Below are 6059 nucleotides of genomic sequence, written 5' to 3' on the forward strand. Positions count from 1 at the left end.
TTCTGATGTCGCTAAATGATTAAAGACCAGGTTTTAAGTCCAACACAAAATGAACAACAATAGCAATAATAACAGCTGTCTTGTGAAGGGTTTGCACCAGTGCCAGGCATTGTGCTGCACATTTTATGTACATTATCCCTTTTCATCCCCTTAGCTCTCTGGGGGGAGCGAGCTGCTTTGCAGATAAAGCCCCACATAACTCAGCTCATCGTGGTGGAGCTGGGATTCAAACTCAGATTTTGCTTGGCACCACTATGTTCTTCTCTGCTCGCAGCTCACATTTCACTATGCCAGTCAGTATGCTAATGCTTTGTGTGTATTAACACTCTTAATTCTCACCATGGGTGTGAGGTAGCTGCTCTTATCATTCCTACTTTTTAGATAAGAAAACCAAGCACAGAGAGGTTGAGTAACTTGCTTAAGTCACACAGCTAATGAAGAGTGGCATTGGGATCAGAACCCAGGCAGTCTGGTTCCAGCGTTAGCCCATGTGCTTTCTTCTACCGGATGTGACCTCTGAATCTAGAAGAGTCATGTGACCAGCGTTCTATTCTATGTAAAGGAAAATGATGCAATGGTGCAGCCACTGGAAGAAACTGCCTAGGAATTCCACTCAGTGGCTGGTAACAAACTGGAAATAACAGTGGCTTAAACAAAATAGATGGTTATTGTCGGGTGGTGGTTTTGCGTGGGTCTTCCTCATTTCTGCACATTTTGTGAGCAGAGGCACTGGCAGCTTTTGTTCTGGAAGGTCTTCTGCAGGATATTTTTTGCAAACAGCTTTGGAAGCTAGAGATAGTGTCTCCGTCTGGGGCAGAGGGAAGATTAGTTTGCTGTGCAGGTTAATAAAGATAATGTCTCTTTATAAGGTAAGGTTTGGACAGGTTTGTTCACAGCCAGTTATGAAAAAAATCCAGTGTCCTGATTTGGGGGTTCCTCAGCTGTGATGCAACGCTCCCTTGTGTACAGAATCCACCTGGGCCACCCCTGGTTACCTCCATGGTGCTGGGGGCAGTGGGCAGGGTGGGGCAGAGGAAACTGACGTGACCATGAGGCTCCTTCCGCCTGTTGTGTTGGGAGTAACAGAGTCCTTTGTCTCTGACCCCGGAGTCTCATTTCTTCCGCCAGGATCCTTGAAACTGTGGCAGGCTAACTTTTTATCTTGCCAGTAGGGTGAAATATTGGACCCTTTCCAGTTCTTGACAGTTTTTCTCTCTCTCTCACACACAGAAGAGGGCTGGAGGAGGGCAGATGAGGGTTAACGCAGCAGCTGCAGGACGTCGGCAGGCACCGTAGCGCCTTGAGCATTTGGCTCCACCGTCTAGAACATTTCCTAAGGCCGTGAGCTGCCTTCTGGTGCCCAGGTAGGAAGCTGGAAGAGGTGGCACTGCAGCTTTCCCCGACGTCCTACAAAGTGACTTCTGCTTATATCTCAGTAGCTACCCCAGCTATGACGGGGGCTGGAAAATGTGGCCATTTGGCTGAGCACAACTGCACTCAGAATATAATTGGTGTTCTGTTACAAAGAAGAAAAGGGACTGGATTTGGGCCAGGCAGTAAGCCGTCTCAGCTGTGGCAGGCAGACGTTGTCCTGGGTATCAGCAGAGCGGGGTTTTTTTGTGTGAAGTTTTCCAGCATAAATAAATATTTGATTCCAACACCAAGTCCCTCTCTCCGCACTTTGAAACATGCAAAGTGGAGCATATGAAGGCAAATCTTGTTATTGCATGCACATCCCGGCTGCTAATGGAGACCCTTGTGTGCACAAAGCACTTGGCAGTGGAAACTGGGGGCTAACAACCAGTCGAAAGGAATCAGTAGCCCCTGGAAGTGCTTTCGCACCAGTAATGACCCTTGTGAGCCATTAATCTGCAAGAGATGCCCCATCTCTAGGTCACTGCTTTATAAACCGAATATCAATAAAGGCTGCCGGGGCATGTTAATTATTTCTGCGGATGGAGCCATTGCAGTTGGTCTGTGCAGGAAACAGTTTGATGAGAAAATGCATTGGTTCAGTGAGACTGTGAGAAGCAAACTCCCTTAAACCGGAAGAGCTGAACCACCAAGGGGCTCCAGACAGGTGGTCAGCACCGTGTCACCTAGGGGTTCTGCACAGTTCCTTTCCAGGGATCTGACTGGAGAGTTTTATCTTTGTTTTCTCTGCTATGTGTTAGTGGCTCAAAAGATAAGATGATGTTACGATCATGTGAAACGCAGTTAGCATTACTAGGTGTCTAATATGCGTCACCCTGGTGCTTTTCGTAAATTATCTTATTTCATTGTCATGATATTCCCAAGAGGTTGGTGCTATTGTTTGCCCAATTTTATATCTCTGTGTGTTAGATTTAAGAGAAATTACATAATTTGTCAAAGTGTTCAGGCAGGCAAACATTGGGGGTGGGCGCTGAGATTCAAATATAAGTTCCTGTGACCCTGAGGTCTCAGCTCTCAACATTATGTTATGGTGGCTTTCAGTGCTGCAAACAGAAGAGCCTTGACTCCCTTCCTTCCTTCCTACCTTCCTTCCCTCCTTCCTTTTTCCTCCTTTTACTCTCTTTGCTTACTCCCTACCTTTCTTCTTTACTCCCTTCTTTTTAACTGCAGAAACAATGAAAAAAAAACAACTCTTAATACTATCAGTATCTTTTAGTTTTTTTGCACCTGACTTTCCCAGTCTGGCCCTATATCTTTGTAGTCCATTCGGTACATGTTCACTGGTACTTACTCCGTGCCAGGTGCCGGCTAGATCGCGGTGAATGAGACCAATCTAGTCCCAGTTCCTATGGAGCAGACATGGCATTTTGTATTCTGTTTCTCTTGCATAATGTTATACCAAAAAACCATTTCCATGTCACTGTGCTGTTTTCATAATGATCATTTTTAATGTCCTCATAATATTCTATCATATTGATGTACCATAATTACCTTCAATATTACATGACTTGCGCAATTAGGTTGTCTCCAGTTATTTGCTATTACAGATAACAAGCATCTTTAATCCTTTTCTTAAAAAAAATGACACACATAAAGATGATCCTGAAAGGATTATCTTTCTGCCTGTAGTTTTATTCTTTTGTTAATTTTTCTTAGGAAAAATTCCCTAGAGTACTGGGCAAGAGGGAAAGTCCATTTCTTTGCCTTTGCAGAAGTGTTAATAGGTAAGCATTGCTATGTGCAGACCCCCAGCAGGAACTTTACACACATTATATAATTTTCACAACGAATTTGAAAGGCAAGTAAGATCACCCTTACTTTACAGAGGAAGAAAGTGTGTCGTAGAGATGGAAAGTAATTATCCTACAGTCGTGATGGAAGAGGAATCCAAACCAGAGTTCACAGGCTAAAGTCCATGTGACTAAGACAGTATCCAACCCGCGTCTGATTCTAAGAACCACTCATCTTTCTTCATGAGCCAAGGGTGAAGTTTCTTCAGAGCTCTGAAGCTGAGAAGCAAGGGAGAATGTCTGCCTCATAGTTTTTTTCTAACTGTATATTAACCAGCTCAGGTGTTCTGTGGTTGAACCAGTGCATAGGTTATAGGAGTTAATCCATGAATGGACATTGTAAAAATATTTCATTTGTCATCACCACCATCACCATCACCCTCACCATCATCACCATCACCACCATCACTACCATCACCTCTATCATCACCATCACCACCATCATCACCATCATCATAACCACCATCAATATCATCACCACCATCATTACCATCACCACCATCATTACCATCACCACCACCATCATCACCACCATCACCACCATCATCACCATTGTCATCACCACCACCATCACCACCCTCACCATCTCCACCATCACCACCATCACCACCATTACCAACACCACCATCACCATCACCACCATCACCACCACCATCGTCACCACCACCATCACCACCATCATCATCGTCACCACCACCATCACCATCATCACCACCACCACCACCACCATCACCATTACCAACACCATCACCATCACCATCATCATCACCATCACCACCACCACCATCACCACCACCATCACCACCATCATCATCATCACCACCACCATCACCATCATCACCACCACCACCACCACCATCACCACCATCACTATCATCACCATCACCACCATCATCACCATCATTGATATGCTGTAAGATTTAGGCTCAAGCTCTTCTACCCAGATTTCCATTTCTTAGGCCTTTTCACTGAACATTGTAAACCAGATACTTTGGGAACAGATTTTATGGAGTTATCAAGGGATAACACATTTGCCAAGACTGATTTCTCTCCCTCTTTCCCTCCCTCCTTTTCTTCCTTCTTTCCTTCTTCCCTCCCTCTCTCTCTGCTTTCCTTCCTCCCTCTCTCCCATCTTCCTTCCTTCCTTCCTTCCTTCCTTCCTTCCTTCCTTCCTTCCTTCCTTCTTTCTCTCCTTTCTTATTGAATGCTTGCTTTGGTCATCACTATTCTAAGTACTTCACATGTACTAAAATCCTTTATCCCTCACAACAACCCTATAAGGTGGGTACAGTTGTAATCCCCACTTTACAGATGAGAAAACAAAGGTGCAGAGAAGTTAGATCTAGGCAGAGGCAAAATTGCCTTGAAACTAACAAAGCTTAAGCATCAAGGCTCGTCTTGTGCATGGGCCACTGTGATTCTGGCAGCTGCTGTGAGTTTATAGAATATTCTAGAGAGAGAGAGAAGTTGGGGTGCAACCAGGAGGCATTTCTGATATGGCTAAAGAGAGCTTAGAAGAAAGGGTCATGAACCTCTTAAGTATCCAGTAAATTGTTATTTCTTTCCTCAATCAAGGTAAATACTCATTTTTATCTCCAATTTGTAATGTCTTTTTTTTCATGACAAGGTCCCCAATTGAATACATTTCAGGCTTCCACAAAATTTCTGTCCTGTCCTGGAGTTTGGCTATGCCTAATTGGCATCACCAGTCTCATCTGCCTCACCTGTAAAATGGGGATAAAAATAAGACCTACCTCACAGATTGCTGTGAACATGAAGTACGTGGGAAGCATTTGGGAGATACTCGGAATTCGAGAAATGATCACTTTTGTCATTTGCTCAGTGTTGTAAGACAACTTCCTCACATATGGCCGAGCTTGGTCAAGTTGCTAGGGAGATCTTCTAGGGATTTTGGATGTTATCACTTTTAGCTAAAAAAGAAAAGGAAGAAAGAGCTTTAATTAGTTAATTAAAGTTAATGATGTCCCATCATTGATTCACTACATATTTATTGAGCATCTTGTGGGCTGGCCACGCTGCTGTGTCTGGGGTGGAGTGATAAGGAAAGTGTCTCTGCACAAACGTCGAGTGCTGTTTCGGAGAGGTGTTAAGAACAGCTTCCCTGTCTGGGTCATTTGGCTAAATGCGCTTTGACATGTTGCTGGGGGTTGGGTCTGGTAACTGGACAGAGCTGGCCATTGACTTCAGGGACCAACTGGGGTCAGGGGAACGCCCTGAATTTCTTTGGTGGAATGTTCAGAATATCTCCGACTGACATGTACGTTTTCTTTTGACCAGATTCATGAAACCTCCTTTCCCACCAAATAAGCATGAGTCCGACAAATGTTTTCAGTATCAACTCTTCGGTGGTCATACCTGCCAGTGTGCTGAGGTGGAAAAGCCAAACTCACATTTCTCTCATCTGTTAGAGGAAATGTTCTTGGAAACGCAGCCCTGTTAGAATGCATGGCCCCAGCCAGAAGGTGCCAAGTGTAATGGTTGTGCTGACGTTGGGCGGATTTGTCCCAGCATCTCAAATTTCTCAATGGAGATTTCTGAAGAAGTCATTTTACTCTGTTGTTTGTGGTAATAGCATGAGGGTCTCAAACTCTGAGCAGAATTTGCCTTGCATTTCGAAAAACCTACAAGCTTGAAAATATCTGCCATGGTAAAACAGTAAAATGATTTTTTTTTTTTTTTGCCATTCTCAGAAACAATTTGGGGAACAGCCTGACTGGGATCCCCAAGGGCTGTTTGGCTGAATTTCAGCTTTTATCTGTGAGTTCAGGAAAGCATAGGCAGGCATAGCCAGGAACTTTGCAATGCGGTTTTGCA

The sequence above is a fragment of the Hippopotamus amphibius genome, chromosome 12, assembly GCF_030028045.1.
Source record: "Hippopotamus amphibius kiboko isolate mHipAmp2 chromosome 12, mHipAmp2.hap2, whole genome shotgun sequence".
In the NCBI taxonomy this organism is placed as follows: Eukaryota; Metazoa; Chordata; class Mammalia; order Artiodactyla; family Hippopotamidae; genus Hippopotamus; species Hippopotamus amphibius.